This window comes from Giraffa tippelskirchi, chromosome 12 (assembly GCF_054371585.1).
Source record: "Giraffa tippelskirchi isolate mGirTip1 chromosome 12, T2T-mGirTip1v1.2.pri, whole genome shotgun sequence".
Classification (NCBI taxonomy): domain Eukaryota; kingdom Metazoa; phylum Chordata; class Mammalia; order Artiodactyla; family Giraffidae; genus Giraffa; species Giraffa tippelskirchi.
In genome coordinates this window covers 34980131-35002631 of record NC_137286.1, presented here as the reverse complement: position 1 = coordinate 35002631, position 22501 = coordinate 34980131, and the positions used below count along the sequence as shown (strand labels likewise).

The 22501-nt window shown below is 36.5% G+C and overlaps 1 protein-coding gene across 13 annotated transcripts in view; it reads right to left on the bottom strand.

Moving 5' to 3' along the window:
- The window catches only part of PEAK1 (pseudopodium enriched atypical kinase 1), a 315488-nt gene that overhangs the window by 185816 nt on the left and 107171 nt on the right, over positions 1–22501 (bottom strand). Inside the window, exons 8-9 of one of the 13 annotated variants that reach the window (XM_081549532.1) lie at positions 11757–11788; positions 7891–8071 (exon numbers count right to left, since the gene is read on the bottom strand). The exons of the other annotated variants lie outside the window; for them this stretch is intronic. The gene's annotated coding sequence lies outside the window, so the exon portion shown is untranslated. The remainder of the gene's footprint in view (positions 1–7890; positions 8072–11756; positions 11789–22501) is intronic. 13 annotated transcript variants of the gene reach the window in all.

Genomic DNA, 22501 nt, shown 5'->3' with positions numbered 1-22501 from the left:
TGGAAATTTGTAGCTTTTGACTTCCTTTACACATTTCACCCACTGCTTCTGGCTACCATCAATCTCCTCTCTGTATCTATGGCTTTGGTTTCATCTTTTTGTTTTTGAATTTTTTTTCAAATTTCACATGTAAGTGAGATCATACAGTATTGGTATTTGTCTTTGTCTGACTTCACTTACTATAATGCCCTGAAGATCCAACCATATTGTTACAAATGACAGGATTTCCTTCTTTCCGTTATGAATAATATTTAATTGGATACATGCCACTTTTTAAAAAAATCTCTTGATCTCTTGTTTCCATTACAACAGTCTTGGCTGTTGTAAGTGATGTTGCATTGAACATTGGGATGCAGATATATATTCAAAATAGTGATTTTGTTTCCTTTGTATAAACACCAAGAAATGGAACTGCTGGGTTGTATGATAGTTCCAGTTTTAATTTTTTGAGGAATCGCCATACTGTTTTCCATAATAACTACCTAATTGAAATTTCCTCCAGCAGTGCATAATGGATACCTTTTCTCAATGTTCTTGCCAACACTTGCTATTTCTTGGGTTTTGGTAATGGCTACGCGGTACTCTTGCGTGGAGAATCCCATGGATGGAGGAGCCTGGTAGGCTGCAGTCCATGGGGTCGCTATCAGTCGGACATGACTGAACAACTTCACTTTCACTTTTCACTTTCATGCATTGGAGAAGGAAATGGCAACCCACTCCAGTGTTCTTGCCTGGATAATCCCAGGGACGGGGTACCCTGGTGGGCTGCCGTCTATGAGGTCACACAGAGTCGGACACAACTGAAGCGACTTAGCAGCAGCAGCAGCAACAGGTATGGGTGATGTTTTACTATGGTTTTGGTTTGCATTTCCCTGATGATTAGTGATGTTGAGCACCTTTCCCTGCACTTGGCCATTCAAATATCTTCTTTGGAAAAATGTCTAATCAGATCTTCTCCCCATTTTCTGATTGGGTTGTCTGTTCACTTTTCTATTAAGTTGTATAACGGTTTTTAAAAATATATATTGTGGATTATAAACTAACTATACTCCAATATAAAAAAAAAGACCAAGGCTCTTTCCTTTTGCTCCATTAATTGTGTTGATTTGTTGCTTCAAAGTTGTTTGCTGTACATGTAGGTATTACCTCTGCATTCAAGGCAAGAAAAAGGACAGTGTCAGTCACACCTTTACCTCTTTAAGAGGAAAAACAAATGCTTGTTTCAGTACCTTAAGCAAACTCAGCTTATATCACATTCTCCATGGCTGGTGGGTCATCCAACAGTGTCTTAATACCCTGATCTCCTTGAGGGTAGAGATTATTTTTGTACTTTAGCAACCAATCCAGTACCTGGCACATAGATAGGTTCTTTGTATCTAATGAACGAATGAGTCTAATAAAGGAAACAGTGGCCAAGTATCATAACACAAACTCTGCTTTCCTAATTTTCTTTTTCTGTTAAGTAATATAATTAAAAGTGTTCTAAAAATAACCAATGCTATACCAAAAAGGGATTATTAGTATTATAGTAGCTTGACATCTACAATCATGAAATATTTTACAATTATTGCTTTCTCCATAGGGAACCAAACAGGATTAACAAGGAGTCAAGAAGAGAACTAAATTTCTGTACAAGCAAAATATTCAATCATGATGAACCTCAGCTTACCTAAAAAATAATGCTTATTTCCCAGGGCTGTTCTGAGGACAAAGTAAATATAAATAATATGAATGCATACTAAAATATATAAAACACTGTAAACATATGCATTATAAAAGCGGTTCTGGTAAGTCTTGAGAGGAAACTTACAATTCTTATGTAATATATGCAGAGTGATATACCATCTGGCACACCAATAGTACCGATTAAAAATTAAACACTATCAATATCTAGTATGGATATTGGGCATTAGTCCAAGGGTAGATGAGATTATGGACTTGGCCCTGCTTCTTTCATGACTATAGGGAAGTAAACTAATAACTGTACTTTACATTTATACCTGTTAAAGAAAAAAGGCTTTATAAAAATAAAATGGGTGTCTCAAAGCAATTCTGTAATACACACAAAGCAGGATATGAAAAACAAAATAAACTAGTTAACAAGAACAGATGACATCAAATCCCAATGCATCAATTAATAATTACTACCAACAAATGAATAGTACTAAAGTAGGCCAAGGTCCTAAAGCACTTCTAAGTCAAGTCAAGTGAGACATAAAACAGTAGAAGCATTGAATATTAATTTTCCTCTGGCTTTAATAACCCCGATTGAGCTTATAAAGAATACCCCTCAAGGTGACCTTATAACTCATACACACAGGCAACATTGGTGGTAAGAACTATTTCTAATAAATTATAACCTCAATGGCCTGTTTTCCAGGTTTTTATTAAGTTGTATATTTCCTCATATAAAAGAACATTACATTATAATAAGCATTGCATAAACATAACAAAAAAACAGTGGTCAGTATTGAAGAAGAGAAAAACGACAGTTCCAAGTCAATAAAGTCTCCTTGGACTATTATAGTAAGAACTGTTGCATCTTCACTTTTATTGGATTTGGAGACAACAGCTACTTTGAAGAAAAATACAATCTTCTGACAAGTCTGTTTAATTAACTCTCACTTTTCAAACATTCAAATACCTTAAGCTTATTATTAAAGGCTTACCATTTCCTGATTCATTTAAGCAGAAACTATTCTCTGTGTAGGTTACCAAGGAATTATTTAATACTGAAAACTGACTCATCTTAATACCAAAAAAAAAAAAAAAAACCTGCATCAAGATTGTAGGCCACTAAATTCCAGCACAGCACTGCATAAAGCATCATTAGGTCATAAACAGAGCTGAAAAATTCCAACAGTGGGTCAGACTTCTTACTGTACAGTTATGTCTACAGGAGGAACATCTATTTTAATAAGAAACCAAAATGTTAGAACAGTGAGAATGAGCTTATGTTTTACATTCACCCAGTTTCAACAACTTTGATTCTTATTTTTAAACAGGGAGAAACACAATGTTTCTCTTCCTGTTTTATCTGCAAAAATACATTTATCAGCTAAAACTTCAACAGTGAATACTTCTCCAATAAGAATTTTGAAGTACTTGATATAAACAATAAATTATTTGTCAATGTTTGTACAAATAAGAGTTATAAGTGATACATTTACCATGAGGAACTATTTAAAATATCTAACTTTACAGATGGAGGAGGAAATATATTAACTTAAAGATTCATTGCTTTTTTTAAAAATACTATTTTCTCTTAAAAAAGAGGATATTATATTTAATAAAAGGTTCAATACAGTGGAAAGATACAATTATGAATGTTAAACACCTATTGACAGATCATCAAAATATATGAAGAAAAAAATGACAAAATCGAAAGGTGAAATAGACAATTATATAATAATAGTTGGAAATTTCAATATCCCACTCACAATAATGGACAGGAGCAACCAGACAGAAGATAAGTAAGGAAATAGAAGATTTAACACAATAAACCAACTACATCTCACAGACAAATACCAAATGCTCTAACCAATGATAACAGGATATACATACATATTCTTCTCAAGTGTATATTGGGCATTTTCCAGAACAGACCATACTTTAGGCCACAAGTGAAGTTAAAAACCAACAACAAAAGTAAAACTGGAAAATCCACAAATTTGTGGAAATTAAACAACACACACTTCAACAACCAATGGATCAAAGAAAAAAAATCACATGGAAAATTAGAATACCCTTAGAGATGAGTGAAAATGAAAGCACAGCATATCCAAACTCATAGAATGCAGAGAAATTTTATAGCTATAAATGCTTAGATTTAAAAACAGAAAAGATCTCAAATTAACAACTTAATTTCATAACTTAACTAAAAAAAAAAAGAACTAAAACTAAATCTAGCAGAAGGAAGGAAATAATAAAGGTTAGAGCAGAAGATAAATGAAGTAGAGAAAAAAAAGAAAAATCAATGAACCCAAAAGCTAGTTCTTTAAAAAGATCAATAAAACTGACAAACATTTAGGTAGATGAGCAAAGAAAAAAAGAGAGAAGACTCAAATTACTAAAATCAGAAACGGAAGTGGGGACACTGTAGTTAGTCGTCAGTCATGTCTGACTCTTTGGGACCTCATGGACTGTAGCCTACAAGGCTCCTTTGTCCATGGGATTTTCCAGACAAGAATACTGGAGTGGGTTTCCATTTCCTTCTCCAGGAGATCTTCCTGACCCAGGAATTGAACCGACATCTCCTGTGTCTCCTGCATTGAAGGTGGCTTCTTTATCTGCTGAGCCATGGGGTGGGAGGTGGAAGTAGGGACATTAGTACCAATCCTACAGAAGTAAAAGGGATTATAAAAAAGTACTGTGAACAAATTAGATAACATACCTGAAATGGACAAATTCCTAGAAACATAAAACCTACCAAGACTGAATCACAAAGAAATAGAAAATATGAGTAGACCTACAGTAAAGAAATTGAATCAGTAATTTAAAATTTCTCCCCAAAGAAAAGCCTTATGCCTGATGGCTTCACTGGTGAAATCAACCAAACATTTAAAAAAGAACTAATACTAGTCCTTTTCAAACTTTTCCCAAAAATCAAAGTAGAGGGAATACTTACTAACTTCATCTATGAAGGCAGCAGTACCATAACACCAAAGCCAGACAAAGACACTACAAAAAAGAAAATGACAAACCAATCTCTCTTTTTTTTTTCTTAGTTCTACCAGTTTATTGCTACCAACCCATCTCCCTCCACCCTCATGCACGCGTGCTCAGTCATGTAACCCCATGGACTGCATCCCACCCAGGCTCCTCTGTTCATGGACTTTCCCAGGCAAGAATACTGGAGTGGGTTGCCATTTCCTTCTCCAACCAATCTCTCTTAAAAGAACACTGAAACAAAAATCCTCCACAAAATAGCAAACCAAATTCATATTAATCAGATGATACATCTTGACCAAGTTAGATTTATTCCTAGAACACAAGGACCATTCAACATATGACAAGTGATTGATGTGGATTCTTTACCTGCTGAGCCATGGGGTGGGAGGCTCATTAATAGAATGAAGGGAAAAAAACATATGATCTTAATCAATGCAGAAAAAGGAGTTGACAAAATTCAACATTCTTTCTTGATAAAAACACTCAACAAATTAAAAACAGAAGGAAATTAATCTCAACATAACAAAAGCTATATACAAAAAAAACTCACAGGGAACAACATACTAAATGGTGAAATACTGAAAGTTTTTCCTCTAAGATCAGGAATAAATGAAGGATGTCAGCTTTTGCCACTTCTATTCAACACAGTACTGGAAGTTCTACTTAGAGTAATTTAGGCAAGAGAAAGAAATAAAAGGCAACACATTAAAAAAAATCAATTGCATTTCTATAAACTAACAATGGACAATATGAAAAGAAAAACACAGAACCAATTCCATTTATGGTATTATCAAAAGGGATAAAATAGGAATTAACCAAAAAGATGAAACACCTGTACACTGAAAACTACAAAAAAATATCACTGAATGAAAATAAGGAATAACTCAATAAATAGAAACACATCCCATCTTAATGGGTTGGAAAAGTTAGTTAAGATGTCCATTCTACCCAAAGCAATCTATAGATTCAGTGAAATCTCTATCAATATTTCAAATAATATTTTTGCAGAAATAGAAAAAGTCATCCTAAAATTCATACAAGATCTCAAGGGACTCTGAAGAGCCAAAACAATCTTGAATAAAGAAGAACAAAGCTAGAGAACTTATACATCGTGGTTTTAAAATTTATGACAATGCTAGTATGGCACTAGCATTAAAAAAGACAAAAAGACCAATGGAACACAATAAATATAAACCTTTGTATAAATGGTCAAACAATTTTTGACAAGGGTGCCAAGACTATTCAATGGGGAAGCAACAGTCTTTTCAACAAATGATGCTGGTAAAACTGGATATCCACCATGCAAAACAATGATGTTCAACCCTTACCTAACACCATATACAAAAATTAACTCAAAATGGACCAAAGATCTAAATGTAAAACCTAAAACTATAAAACTCATAGAAGAAAAGATAGGGCAGAGGCTTTGCAGCATTGGATCTTGCAGTGATTTCTTGATATAACAACAAAGGCATAGGCAACCAAAAGAAAAATAAACAAATTGGACTTTGTGAAAATTTTTAAATTTTGTGCATCAAAACACTACCCACAGGGTTAAAAGACAACCCTCTGAGTGGGAGAAAGTATCTGCATATGTGCATATCATGTACTTGATAAAGGACTAATCTCCAGAATATATAGCGAACTCTCAAAACTCAATAACAACAAAACCAAACAACTCGGTTCAAAAATGGGCTAAGAACTTGAATACATTTCTCCAAAGGTATATAAATGGCCACTACACACATGAGAAATTAAACACCACTGTTTATTTAGGAAATGAAAATCAATCAAAACTACAATAAGACACCACCTCACGTTCATTAGGATGGTTGCTATTGAAAAAACAAATAGGAAGTAACAAGTACTGGTGAGGATATGGTGCAAATAGAACCCTTGGCACTACTGGTAGGAACTGAAAATGATATGAGCTGCTGTGGAAAACAGTATGGTTCCATAAAAATTAAAATAGAATATTATCCAGCAATTCCTCTTCTGGGTACATACCCCCAAAAATGGAAAGCAAGGTCTTGAGAGATATTTGTATACTCACTCATAGCAACACTACTAATAAAAGAAAAAAATGAGAAGGCAATCTAAGCGTCCACTGACAGGTGAATGCATAAATAAAATGAGGTATATACATACAATGGAATATCATTCATTCTTTAAAAGGAGGGGTATTCTGCAACATGTTACAACATGCGTAAATCTTGAAGAGATTCCTCTAAGTAAAATAAGCCAGTTACAAAAAGACAAATACTGTATGATTCCAGTTATACAGAACTGGAAAGCAATGGAAAGATGGTTGCCAGAGGCCGGGTGAGGGAAGGTGAATGGGGAGTTATTATTTACTGGGTAAAGAGTCTCAGCTTTACAACATGGAAAGAGTTACAGAGATGGATGATGGTGCTGGTTCATCAATATTATGAATGTACTTAATACTAACTGTATACATAAGATGGTTAAGATAGTATATTTTATGCTCAATGTATTTTAGCACAATAAAAAAATGGAAAAAATTAAAAGGAGGGTGAGGGTTGGGGAGAGGGAAGTGTAAATGACCCACTGGGAAACAAGGAAAATATAAATGTCATTGGAAGAAGAAAATATAAAAAGAGGAAGGAAGGAAGTAAGAAAGGAAGGAATGCAGGGAGGGCAAGAGAGGAAGAGAGGGAGGAATGGATCTACATACACACACACTTTGAACTTTGGCCTAAAGTACTAGGTACTGTGCACTCAGGTATTGCCATAGAGAGAATGCGCCAGGAGACCAATCATTGTCATATTCTGACACCAAAGATCAAAATTACAGCCTAGTCTAAAATGGACAAAATTGGACTTAATCAGAAGTAATCAGCTGTAAAAAATGCAGATTTGAAAGGTCTAGACTATGTTCCACTGTCATTACCAGTTAGGATATCAAATTGAATTTGAAAGAGTTTAGTATGACTTGTGTCTCTTAAAATTCTCAGGATACACACGGAATGTGGATGCTCCTTGGAGTATCTGACTTGATGGATGTTATGGAGAAGTACTTCTGCCATTCATAGGAAAAAAGCACATATTTCACACAAGCACTTAAAATCAACATTTTCCACTGCTTCAAATGGTAAGTGAAGTAAAAATTCTAATTTCAAACTCACTCTAAGCTGCAATAAAAAATGTATGCTCTTATAAACTTCTGTTAGCCACATAGCAAAGGAATGTGTTACTAACATCTGTGAATGCTATGTCCCCAGAGCATTTGTCACTTCAGCTAACATAACAGCTCATTCTCCTTGGAGGAAATCAATCACTCTGTCAATAGTCCCGGTCAAGCAGGTGAAAATATTTCTCATAGGGGATTCTCTTAGTGCAATGTCTCAGCAACTCTTTAAAATCTGCAGGCACATGAAATCTGAGGGTTGGATGAAAATAAAGAAGAAATACATTACGTTTTTACCTCAAAAGTCTCAGTGATACTGCTTCACATTTTCCTATATTTCAGCTCCTACAGGAAATTATTACATGACATTACTGTCATTTCCTATAACCAAGATATTTGTTTACCTGGATGGACTGACTGCAGAGAGATTTCAGATCTTACAAGCTCAGATATACCAATCTTCTCATAATATTGACTTTGAGTTGGGCTGGGGAGGATGGCTTGAGGAAAAAGAAAACCAGTTGCAAAGAAGGAATTCTGCTATAAATAGGTAGAATTTTCTATTTTCCTGGCAGCCACAGGGATGTAACAATGTAAAAAAAAAAAATCTATGAGCTGGAAAGGATTTCTCCTATGACCTAAGAAAGTAAACTAGGTAATATACCATGTCAATCACTTTCTAGTTTGCCACCAGCCACTGGCAGCATCATAGACTTAGTAACAGAGGTTTTTAAGTGGTAATAGATTTTAAAAGTCTCTTTTAAAATGGGCAGTGAGAACTGCAGCTATGCTGCATGCTACATTTTTTAAAAATTGTGGCAAAGAAAATGAAATTGATCTTGCTATTTAACGATTAGATTTTTTTCCCTCTGTGTAATTTCAATTCAAGATTAACATGAGTACCTTTCATTTGTATCACATCCCAAATTCTCTACTGAGTAGAAAACAAGAACTGAATAATATGGGAAAGACATTTCTTTTTTCTCAATGAGAAATTAATGCCAGTCTTTTCCAATCTTTTTAGATTATTCAACATTCATTTCACAGCAACTAGTTATCAAGCCTACTATATTCCAGGTACTTCAATCATCCAAAGAACATAAGCACTACAGTTTACAATTTTAAGGTACTATTAAACACATGGTCTCCAAGGAGGCAGTTATTTTTATTGTTTTAGGTTTTCAATTTAAAGTTTTTAGGAAAACTCAGCCACTCAGTAACAACTGTACTGCTGTCAGATTCTAGCTATCTAGAAATTATCTAGCTAATTTTAAACTAGACAAATATGGAACAAAGATGTATTGTTGGTTTACTTGTGATTACGTATTGAATTAGCAACATAAGAGAGAACGAACATTTTCAGCAATTTTGGGGGAATAAAAAATCACAGTTTTTCAGAATTTCTATTTCTGTATTTCCATTTCTTCTCCCCATTAATTTATTCCACCACTACAAATTTCTATTTTATTCAATAGGCTATAATTTGATAAGGATTATTATTTTGATGTTCATTGTGTTCCAAGATCAGCCAGCAAGTGCCATTTGAAGGTGACTTCTGTATCCTTTAGTTACAACCCCTTACTCTGTGAGCAATTCCTTACTTTCTGGTACAGGATGATGTGTCCAGCATATCTTGTTATGTTCTTTCTCTACAGTAGCCCTAGAATCAGCCATTTCTTCAAGAAGCCCTAGCACAAACACCTACCTTCCCAGGTCCTGTCTCATGACTTCCAGACTGAATTATTCAGGAAGAAAAGGACAGCAATAAGAAAGCCAAAGGACTACTTTGTTTAGAATGAGTGACTTGCACTGATTCCCTCTGTAGCTGGATAGGTCTGTTTCCCCAGGGGCCTCATCTGCCTTGAATAGCAAGGTGACTACATGCTCGGTTTAAGAAATAGGAGTCCTGTTAATAGGCAAACTTCCCCAGCACACAATTACAACAGTAAGGAAATACTTGCTCTGGGAGTAGAACATACTGGGTTCATTGTATTCCCTGGAAAGTTGCCTCTTCCTTTTTCTTTCTTTTTAAATACATTGTTTATTTTAGGACAGCTTTAGATATATAGAGAAGTCGTGAAGACAGTGGAGTTCTCATGTGTCCTGCATGCTGTTTCCCTTATTAATATCCTATTACTAAGGGACACTTGTCAAAATTAGCAAACCAATATAAATATTATTAACTAAAGTCCGTACTTTATTCAGATATTCTCAGTTTTCCTGCTATCCATTTTCTGTTTCAGGATCCCATCCAAGACATCATATTACATTTAAGTAGTTATGACTCCTTAGGCTACTCTTGGTTGTGACAACTTCTCAAACTTGTCTTGTCTTTGATGACTGTATTAGTTTCCTGTGACTGCTATAACAAATTAACACAAACTTAACATCTTAAAATAAGAGAAATTTGTTCTCTTATAGTTTTACAGGCCATAAGCCCTAAATAGCAACCCACTCCAGTATTCTTGCCTAGAGAATCCCATGGACAGAAGAGCCTGGTGAGGTAGCGTCCATGGGCTTGTAAAAGAGTCGGATACAACTGAGCAACTAAACAAATCCTGCAATCAAGGTCTCAGCAGGGCCAAACTCTCTGAAGGCCTTCAGGAAAAATCATTACATGCTTCTTCTACCTTCTGGTGGCTTAAAGCCATCCCTTAGTCTGTGGTTGACTCATTTAAAGTCTCTGCCTCTTTATTCTCTGGTCTATGTGTGTCTTTTCCTCTGTGTCTTATTAGGACACGTCATTTGATTTATAATCCACCCAGATAACCTGGGATGATCTCATCTCAAACTCCTTACTTAAATACATCTGCGAAGACTCTTTTACCAAATAAAATCACACTCACAGGTTCTGGAACTTAGGACATGGACACATCTTTTGAGGAGCATCACCATTCAACCTCCTACAATGAACTCTACAGTTTTGAGGATCATTTGTCAGATATTCTGTGTGACTTGATTTCGCACGGTTAGACTGGGATAAAGTATTTGAGAGAGGAAAACCAAAGTGTCACTTGTATGATACCCTATCAGGGGTATATACTATCAACATGACTTATCATTGTTGATGTTAACCATCAGTTATGTTTTATCATTACAGTTTGTCAGGTTTTGGCACTATAATGTCACCCTTTTCATGCTGTGCTCTTTGGAGAAAAGTCACTACAAGCAGCTGAACTTAAGCAGTGGGGAGTTACGTCCCACTTCACTGAGGGTGGGAAGGCTAAACAAATTATTTAGAATTCTTCTGTGGGGGATTGTCTAGTTTTCTTCAAGGTCAACATTAACCATTTGCTTATATTACTATGGAGGCACTGATATTTACTTTACACTTGGGGTTTTAACCTAATACTACTTTATTTTGTTGCTCAAACTGTTATAACTTTGGTCATTGAAAGATCTTTCAGTTGGCTCTTTGGTCCCTTTGGTACACTCCTGCTATTATTATTATAATTATTATTATTATTTTGCCACTGCAACATGCTCTAGACTCATCCTGTATATTTCCTACCCCAATGGGAGAATCAACCACATCTCCAAAAAGCCCTGATTCCTCTTAATGGAGAATGGTATTAGAAACCAAAATCTGCGCACTAAGTGTGGTCATTGCTACTGGGGTTTCATTGCTTCTAGGCCCTCTCAGCTGACAGAGCAATTAGATATAGATCTACATCTATCTATGGTGGTGGTTTAGTCGCTAGTCGTGTCCGACTCTTGCGACCCCATGGACTGTAGCCTGCCAGGCTCCTCTGTCTGTGGGATTTTCCAAGCAAGAATATTGGAGTGGATTGCCATTTCCTTCTCCAGGGGATCTTCCCGACCCAGGAATCGAACCCGGGTCTCCTGCATTGCAGGCAGATTCTTTACCAACTGAGCTATGAGGGAAGCCCCACATCTATCCATATATGTATACATATACAAATACCTACAGGCATACCTCAGAGACATTGTAGGTTCAGTTCCAGATCACTACAAGAAAGCAAATATTGCAACAAAGTCACAAATTTTTTTTTGTTTTCCAGTGCACTTAAAAGTTATGCTTACACTACCTTGTAGTCTATTAAGTGCACAAAAGTATCATATCTAAAAAATAATGTACATACCTTAATTTTAAAATATACTTTTACTGCTAAAAAATGCTAACCATCATCTGGGCCTTCAGAGAGTCTTTTTTCTGGTATAAGATTTGAAATACATCAAGAATTACTGTAATGTATTAATAACAGAGACACAAAATGAGCAAACAGTGTTGGAAAAGTGGTACCTACAGACTTGCTTTATGCAAGGTTGCCACAAATCTTCAATTCGTAAAAAATGCAATATCTGTGAAATGCAATAAAACAAGGTATGCCTGTATAACCATTTCTATATGTAACCATCTGTATCTATGTTAAGTTAAACATGAACTCATAAACCATTACCACATGGATGGTTCTAGCCTCTTCTCCTTGTTTACCTGTACACTATGACAGTGAGAAACCTGACTTCCAACACATGTATATCAGTTTCAGAATTCTTACTCCATATCCTGCCTTCTGTGTAATAGAACTTTATCAACTAAAGTACAGTGCTTATGTATATAGTTCTTTTTTGTGTTTTAGTCTTAAAGGTTCCACTCATTTCCAAAGTTACATAGGGTAGCACTTTATTCTACACTCTTCAGTAATATTGTTTCATTTATTTGCAATTTTGTCACATTTTATATATAATCTTGGAATCCTTGAGGTTTTAAGTGAGTTTTTAAATTTTTGTATATGTTAAGGTCCACTCTTTCTGTTGTAAAGTTCTATAGATTCTGGCAAATGCTTAATGTCTTATATTCATCCTTAGAATATCATACAAAATAGTTTTAGTGCCCTAAAAAAGCCCCTGTGCTTCATTTTCCCACAACTGCCTGCTCCCCCAGGCTTCTGGCAACTACTGATGTTTTCACTCACTCTTTTTTTTTTTTTTTTAACTATTTTCTAGAATGCTATATAACTGAACTCACACAGGACGTGGCATTTTCAGCTTTTATAACTGAGAAATATGTATTTAAGATTTATCTATGCCTTTTCATGGCCTAATATCTTTATTCTTTTTATCACTGAATAACATTCCATTGTACGGGTGTTTATCCATTCACCTCCTGAAGGACATCTTGGTTGCTTCCCATTTGGGGAGATTATGAATAAAGCTGCTGTAAATGTTTGTGTGCCGGTCTGGTGGATATAAGTTTTCAAATTAGTTGGGTAAATATCTGGGAGTGTGCTTGCTGATTTGGATGGTAAGCCACTCTTAGTTTTGTAAGAAACTGTCAAACTGTTTTCCAAAGTAACTGTATCATTTTGTATTCCCACTAGCAATGAATGAAGTTATTAACCCTCCACATCCTTGTCATAATCTGGTTTTGCCAGTGTTTTGGATTTTAGCCATTCTAACAGATACGTAATGTAATAATATGTAATGATACGATATGATATATAATGAAATCTCAGTATTGTTTCAACTTGCAGTTCCCTAATGACATGATGCAGGACATCTTATATGCTTATTTGCCACCTGTATATCTTCTTTGATGAAGCATCTCTTCAAAATGTTTGCTCATTTTTAAATAAAGTTGACTATTTTCTTACTGTTGAGTTTTAAGACTTCTTTATATATTTTGGATACAAATTCTGTATCAGATGTGTTTTGCAAATATTTTCTCCCCAACACTGGCTTATCTTTTCATTCACTTCATTCATGTCTTTCACTGAACAGTTTCCTATTTTAAATATGCCCCTATCTACTTTTTTCTTGCATGAATTGTATTAGTGCTGCTGCTGCTGCTGCTAAGTCGCTTCAGTCGTGTCCGACTCTGTGTGACCCCATAGACGGCAGCCTACCAGGCTCCTCTGTCCATGGGATTTCCCAGGCAAGAGTACTGGAGTGGGTTGCCATTGCCTTCTCCAGAATTGTATTGTATTACTAATGTGTTTTAAAACACACTGCCAAACCCAAAGTCATACAGATTTTCTCATATATTTTCTTTAATAACTGTTATAGTTTTTCATTTTACATTTAGGTCTATGATCCATTCTGAGCTAATTATTGTGCGAATTGTAAGGTCTGTGTCTGAGTTCATTTCTTTTTCATCAGTTAGTTCAGTTCAGTCGCTCAGTCGTGTCCGACACTTTGCGACCCCATGAATCGCAGCACGCCAGGCCTCCCTGTCCATCACCAACTCCCAGATCTACCCAAACCCATGTCCGTCGAGTCGGTGATGCCATCCAACCATCTCATCCTCTGTCGTCCCCTTCTCCTCCTGCCCCCAATCCTTCCCAGCATTAGGGTCTTTTCCAAGGAGTCAACTCTTCTCATGAGGTGGCCAAAGTATTGGAGTTTCAGCTTCAACATCAGTCCTTCCAATGAACACCCAGGACTGATCTCCTTTAGGATGGACTAGTTGGACCTCCTTGCAGTCCAAGGGACTCTCAAGAGTCTTCTCCAACACCACAGTTCAAAAGCATCAATTCTTCGGCGCTCAGCTTTCTTAACCATCCAACTCTCACATCCATACATGACCATGGAAAAACCATACATGGAAAAACCATAGCCTTGACTAGACAGACCTTTGTTGGCAAAGTAATGTCTCTGCTTTTAAATATGCTATCTAGGTTGGTCATAACCTTCCTTCCAAGGAGTAAGTGTCTTTTAATTTCATGGCTGCAATCACCATCAGCAGTAATTTTGGAGCCCCCCAAAATAAAGTCTGACACTGTTTCCACTGTTTCCCCATCTATTTCCCATGAAGTGATGGGACCAGATGCTATGATCTTAGTTTTCTGAACGCTGAGCTTTAAGCCAACTTTTTCACTCTCCTCTTTCACTTTCATCAAGAGGCTCTTTAGTTCTTCTTCACTTTCTGCCATAAGGGTGGTGTCATCTGCATATCCGAGGTTATTGATATTTCTCCCAGCAATCTTGATTCCAGCTTGTGTTTCTTCCGTATCCAATTGTTCCAGGACCATTTATTGACGAGACTATCCTTTCTCCACTGAATTGTGTTTGCTTTCATGGCAAAAAACAGTTGACTATACTTGTGTGGATATATTTTTTATTTCCTTTCTGTTTTATTATTCTATATGTCTACTCTTTTGCCCATACCATTGTTTTGATTACTGTAGCCTTACATTAAATCCTGAAATCAGCTAGTGTGAGTACTCCAACATTGTTCATTTTCAGTTCTGTGTTGGCTATACTAGGTCTTCTGTTTTCATTAAAACTTTAGAATTAGTATGTTGATATATACAAGATAGCTTGGTAGGGTTTTGATTGGGGTCACATATTTATGGATCAACTGTAAAAAAAATTGTCATTTAACAATATTGAACCTTCCAATCCATGAACACAGACTATTTCTCCATTTATTTAGATCTTCTTCAACTTGCTTTTCTAAAAAAATTAATGTTGTATAGTTTTCTGTTTGTATTTTCTTAATTACAGATGAGTATCTCATTTCAGGGGAGTCTATTATAAATGGTATTTTCTGAGATTAAAAAGTTGAGAATAGTCATATAAATGACTTAATCTACTTATACTTGGGGGTTTCTTATTCGCACATGTGTATAATTCCTGTGCTCATTAATCTAAAGGGTTACTGTAAAGAAGAAATTACAATATATGGAAAAACTGTATGCAAACTAGAAATCACTAAACAAGTATAAGTTCATTAAGTCCGTCATTCTTTTCATAAGGATGAAGATACTAAACTCCAGAGAAATTAAATCACTTTACAAAATTTCATTCAGGGGATGAAACTATTTAGAGTGCACATAGCAGAATTGAAGGATGTTAAATAAACAAAACTGGCTGGAGGGGAAGATTTGTAAAGAGGGTAGGAAAGGTGGTTAAAACCAGATTTGTACCCAATTACATATATGTGAGGGGCCACTAAAAGATAAAGAAATTGATAATTAATGTAGGGTTTTATGGAAATTAATATGACCGATAGGGCAGTATAAAATGGAAAATGGAAGGACTCAGAACTGTGTAACAGATGAGGCTCTTTGTAAGAATTTTAGAACATGAAAGAGACTTAGAAATTTTTTTTTTTTTTTTTAGAAATTTTTATATACACTGTAGGCTATTCTCACCAGCAAACATATACACACCAGTGTAATAGATGAGTAAAACACATGACACCATCTGCTTTGCTCTAATTGTAACTGCAGGCAACACGTGCACTGTTGCTCAGTCATATTCTCTTTCTGGTCCTGAACTGCTCTGGAGTATTTTTCAGAAAAGTGAAGAAGGAATAGCTAGTCAGGCAGAGTTTAAAGGCATAAGTGATGGCATCAATAAGACCTCTTAAATACTTCAAAAATCTAAACCCTCCCTTGGATTTAACTATGGAAATTCTGAGGACATCTTTTATCCTTTTGCTCTTACATCATTTGCATTGTTTTTCAGAAATTAGTTGGCTCTATCTGAACATTCTATCTCCTGGGTAAGGCAACTAGAAGAAAGCTGACAGTAGACCCCAAATACTTTCTTACGCCATTCAGAACTGAAGTGCACTCGGATTCAGAAAAAGAACAGTTATGATCATTTAAAATCCCAGGAAATGGCTGTGTGATAGAATTTGGCATTTACATTTCGAACTGCTTAATCACTCTTTTTTATAGACTAGCTGAAGGTTATTTTGTCTCTCTGGCATTTTCTTATGTCTTAGCTGACTTCCTCTGTCATCCAAGGCTCAGTTTCAAGGGTGAAATACATTATGATAATCACAGTCAACCAAAAGCAACCCAATTTCAAACTCTATAACTTCATGCTTTTCTCATCAATTTCATTTCAGTTAAAAGGCCAGTTAAAGGAAGAATGTGTGAATAAATCTGAGTTTACAAGTTCTATTGCCACTATTACCTCGCACAATAAGGATTTTTAGTCAATTCACCACTGTCACACTATATTATACACTATAAAGATGGCATGTACATAACCATCTTCAGAAATTAAATGACTCCACTTTAGAAAGATGAACTTTCTGAAGTAAAGGTTCCACATGCTTTACCTAAATAAATTATTGTCTATATTCCATCATGAATAGTTCCATTACTTCACGTTTCTTCAATTACTTGTCTCCCTAAGCCAATGAAGAAAAACAATAAAAAAAATATATATAAACTATTTTAAAGTATCAAACCACTACTAACCTTCATGCATTTTTCAACAATACCTTAAGGATGGAAACCACAATTATAAGCCAAGCCAAGTCCCAGGTCTGATGCTTACAGTACCTGACATTAAGCACATCACCGCTTATTTGGGCCTTGGCTTCTTTGTGTGCAATATGAGGGGACTGGACACAATGACTGGTAAATTTTCTTAAATATCAATAATCTAAACTTTTTAACTTCTATTGCTGGTATTTTTACAGAGAATGCAGGGTCCTTTTGAAAACATTACTGGAATAAATGATCTAACAGAATCACAGTAAATCACAAAGTTAAGAGTAGTATAAGCAATTGATAGATATAAATATTTGGATTAATAAAATGTGAGAATCCTAACACAAGCTTTCCTTTAGATTCGGTATTAACAAGATTTCCTTTGTCTCGGTTCAAAAACAACAATCGTTCTGTAAAACCTCTCTTGCTTGGAATAGAGATGCAGACACAGAAATGGACTTGTAGACACAGTGGGGGAAGGAGAAGGTGGAATGAACTGACAGAGTAGCAACTGACATATATACACTACCACATGTAAAATAGATGCTAGTGGGAAAGTGAAAGCGAAAGTCAGGCTCTTTCTGACCCCATGGACTATAGTCTGCCATCCATGGAATTCTCCAGGCAAGAATACTTTTCTCCAGGGCACCTTCCCAACCCAGGGGCCAAACCCAGGTCTCGATTCTTTACCATATGAGCCACCAGGGAAGCCCAAGTATATTGACGTGGGTAGCCTAGCCCATCCCATCTCCATAGGATCTCTCGACCCAGGAAAAGAACCACGACCTCCTGCATTGCAGGCAATTCTTTACCAGCTGAGCTACCAGGGAGGCCAGCTAGTGGGAAGCTGCTGTATAACATAGGGAGCTTAGCATAGTGCTCTGTGACAATATAGAGTGGGATGGAAGGGGTGGGAGGGAGGTTCAAAAGAGAGGGGATATATGTATATCTATGTATACTTATAGCTGATTGATACTGTTGCACAGCAGAAACTAACACAACACTGTAAAGCAATTATCTTCCAGTTTAAAAAAAAACACTGCCACAGAGCAGGAGCTGGGGGAGGGGAGGGTGGGAGGCAGAACTTTGTACATAATGTCAGGATTTGCCCTATTCTTAACATGGTCAGGGCTCATACAGGATCCTGGGTCCACAGTCTGTAGCTCAAAAGTCCACTGAATACATGTGAAAATACAAAAGCTATCTGATCTAGTGAATATTACGTGTAGATTCCAAATCGACTCAAACCAAGAATCAGATAATTTGTTAAATCTGAATTACCACTAAATCCATTTTTTCTTTGAAGCAAACCATGTACCAGGTTTTGGATCCCAACTGTGTTGGTTAAGTCAAATTGCATTCTATTAACCCATATGAGTATATTTCTGTAAGTATAGTTATGCTGAAATAAAGTTTTAAAAAGCAAACGAAAAAAAAGTTCATTGTAACCCATGTGGGGAAATAAATTTACTCCTACTCTGCTGGTGGGAGCATAAGTAGACCAAAAAACAAAACAAACAAACAAAACTCTGCTGCTTGAGAAGGTATTATACTAATTACCTCTCCAGGTTCTCACTGCACACAATTTCCCATCTATCAAGGCATTTTAACAAAACTAGGAGCTCCTTCCTCAAGATGGATAATTTGGAGGAGTCTAGCAAATAGTCTAGAACTAACACCCAAAAAAGATGTCCTTTTCATTACAGGGGACTGGAATGCAAAAGTAGGAAGTCAAGAAACACCTGGCGTAACAGGCAAGTTTGGTCTTGGAGTACAGAATGAAGCAGGGCAAAGGCTAATAGAGTTTTGCCACGAGAACGCACTGGTAATAGCAAACACCCTATTCCAACAACACAAGAGAAGACTCTACAAGTGGACAACACCAGATGGTCAACACCGAAATCAGACTGATTATATTCTTTGCAGCCAAAGGTGGAGAAGCTCTATACAGTCAGCAAAAACAAGACCAGGAGCAGACTGTGGCTCAGATCATGAACTGCTTATTGCCAAATTCAGATTTAAATTGAAGAAAATAGGGAAATCCACTAGTCCATTCAGGTATGACCTAGATCAAATCCCTTATGAGTATACAGTGGAAGTGACAAATAGATTTAAGGGACTAGACCTGATAGACAGAGTGCCTGATGAACTATGGACAGAGGTTCGTGACATTGTACAGGAGACAGGGTTCAATAAAATCCCCATGGAAAAGAAATGCAAAAAAGCAAAATGGCTGTCTGAGGAGGCCTTACAGATAGCTGGGAAGAGAAGAGAAGCGAAAAGCAAAGGAGAAAAGGAAAGATATTCCCATCTGAATGCAGAGTTCCAAAGAATAGCAAGGAGAGATAAGAAAGCCTTCCTCAGCGATCAGTGCAAAGAAATAGAGGAAAACAACAGATTGGGAAAGACTAGAGATCTCTTTAAGAAAATTAGAGATACCAAAGGAACATTTCATGCAAAGATAGGCTCGATAAAGGACAGAAATGGTATGGACCTAACAGAAGAAGAAGATATTAAGAAGAAGTGGCAAGAATACACAGAAGAACTGTACAAAAAAGATCTTCACAACCCAGATAATCACGATGGTGTGATCACTCACCTAGAGCCAGACATCCTGGAATGTGAAGTCAAGTGGGCCTTAGGAAGCATCACTACGAACAAAGCTAGTGGAGGTGATGGAATTCCAGTTGAGCTATTTCAAATCCTCAAAGGTGATGCTGTGAAAGTGCTGCACTCGATATGCCAGCAAATTTGGAAAACTCAGCAGTGGCCACAGGACTGGAAAAGGTCAGTTTTCATTCCAATCCCAAAGAAAGGCAACACCAAAGAATGCTCAAACTACCGCACAATTGCACTCATCTCACATGCTAGTAAAGTCATGCTCAAAATTCTCCAAGCCAGGCTTCAGCAATATGTGAACCGTGAACTTCCAGATGTTCAAGCTGGTTTTAGAAAAGGCAGAGGAACCAGAGATCAAATTGCCAATATCCGCTGGATCATCAAAAAAGCAAGAGAGTTCTAGAAAAACATCTATTTCTGCTTTATTGACTATGCCAAAGCCTTTGACTGTGTGGATCACAATAAACTGTGGAAAATTCTGAAAGAGATGGGAATACCAGACCATCTGACCTGTCTCTTGAGAAACCTGTATGCAGGTCAGGAAGCAACAGTTAGAACAGGACATGGAACAACAGACTGGTTCCAAATAGGAAAAGGAGTACGTCAAGGCTGTATATTGTCACCCTGCTTATTTAACTTATATGCAGAGTACATCATGAGAAACACTGGGCTGGAAGAAACATAAGCTGGAATCAAGATTGCCAGGAGAAATATCAATAACCTCAGATATGCGGATGACACCACCCTTATGGCAGAAAGTGAAGAAGAACTAAAGAGCCTCTTGATGAAGGTGAAAGAGGAGAGTGAAAAAGTTGGCTTAAAGCTCAACGTTCAGAAAACTAAGATCATAGCATCTGGTCCCATCACTTCATGGGAAATAGATGGGGAAACAGTGGAAACAGTGTCAGACTTTATTTTTTTGGGCTCCAGAATCACTGCTGATGGTGACTGCAGCCATGAAATTAAAAGACGCTTACTCCTTGGAAGGAAGGTTATGACCAACCTAGATAGCATGTTTAAAAGCAGAGACATTATTTTGCCAACAAAAGTCCGTCTAGTCAAGGCTATGGTTTTTCCAGTGGTCATGTATGGATGTGAGAGTTGGACGGTGAAGAAAGCTGAGCGCCGAAGAATTCATGCTTTTGAACTGTGGTGTTGGAGAAGACTCTTGAGAGTCCCTTGGACTGCAAGGAGATCCAATCAATCCATCCTAAAAGAGATCAATCCTGGGTGTTCATTGGAAGGTCTGATGTTCAAGTTGAAACTCCAATGCTTTGGCCACCTCACGCGAAGGGTTGACTCACTGGAAAAGACCCTAATGCTGGGTAGGATTGGGGGCGGGAGGAGAAGGGGACAACAGAGGATGAGATGGTTGGATGGCATCACCGACTCGATGGACATGGGTTTGGGTAGACTCCGGGAGTGGGAGTTGGTGATGGACAGAGAGGCCTGGCGTGCTGCAATTCATGGGATCGCAAAGAGTCGGACACAACTGAGCGACTGAACTGAACTGAGCAAATAGTCACAAAACACTGAAGAAAAGAACCTTGCTCTCTTGATTCCACTTTGAAATTTTGTGTATATAAGGATGAACTATTTATCCATTTCTAAACTCTGAGGGGGGAAGACTGAGTCTTCTTATTTGGTTACAGCTCTCATAATACTTAGCAAGTGTTATGAAAATAGTAGCTGCTTAATAAATGTTGAATATGGAACAATAAAAAGTTAAAAGTTTAAGAATTAACACTGCACAGCTTTTAACTTCTCAGGTATACTATTGGGTATTTAGCATAATTAATGTTAAAAAGTAACTATTTTAATATAAGCTTTCATCTGAAAAACAGTTTGAAGTAATGGAGAGTACAGGTATAATCAGACACACCTGTGTGACAATGTCTTTGCACCTCCATGTCCTCATTTTAAAACTGGAACCAACCTAGTTTGCAAGATTGCTGTAAAGATTAAAGATTACATATACAAACTATCCATTAGCCCAAGCCCCACAGTAGGTGTTCAATAAATACACGGCAATATTTTGTGACTTATTCCTCAACATAATTTCAGGCTTTGGAGATAAAACCTTTTTCTTCCTGCTTCATTTTCAACATACCCCTCATTTGTGTTTAAATCCTTTCTTAAAAATTTCAAGTATGTATGCTTTTTATCAAATATTAACTTCATTACAAAGTTCTATTAAGAGGAATACCTTTATTACTTTAACAGTAGAGAAGAAAATCCGTTTTGATATTTCACTGCTTTTCTGAAGTCCTAAAACAGTAATAATATTTATGACACTGAGCACTGAGGTTTACGAAGCAGTAAATAGCTTTTGTGGCTGATTAAGCATCTCTGTTTCACCTCACATACTCTGGTACCATAGACATTACCCCTTAATTAAATGCCTGTTTATGTTACACAAGGACCTTTTCTGATCATATACAACTCAACAAATATTAGAATGAGAGAGAAGAAAAAAAAAAAAGCTAAATTACTGGAGCAGATGCTATTAATACTGAAACTTCTGCTCAAAGTCCAGTCAATGAGATGATATCATATAAAAGTTTTACTGTTTAAAAGTCAAAACCAAAAAATCATCCAAAAAAAGCTATACTTTAGAAAGATATCAATTCCGTTTGAAATATCTGAGATTAGGGGTACAAGTAAAAACACAAACATCATGTAAGAGGAGGAGAATGTTTCTTTCCCAATTTTTGCTAGAAATAAAATAATTAGCTATAAAGTCATTTTATAATTTTCATTAGATATTAATATTTTAGCACTTGAGTGGCAAAAGACCAGAAAGGTGCAAGTTTGTGTCATTACCAAGGTGAATGTGTATTCTCTGATCTGTGGGGGGTTTTACCCTAGA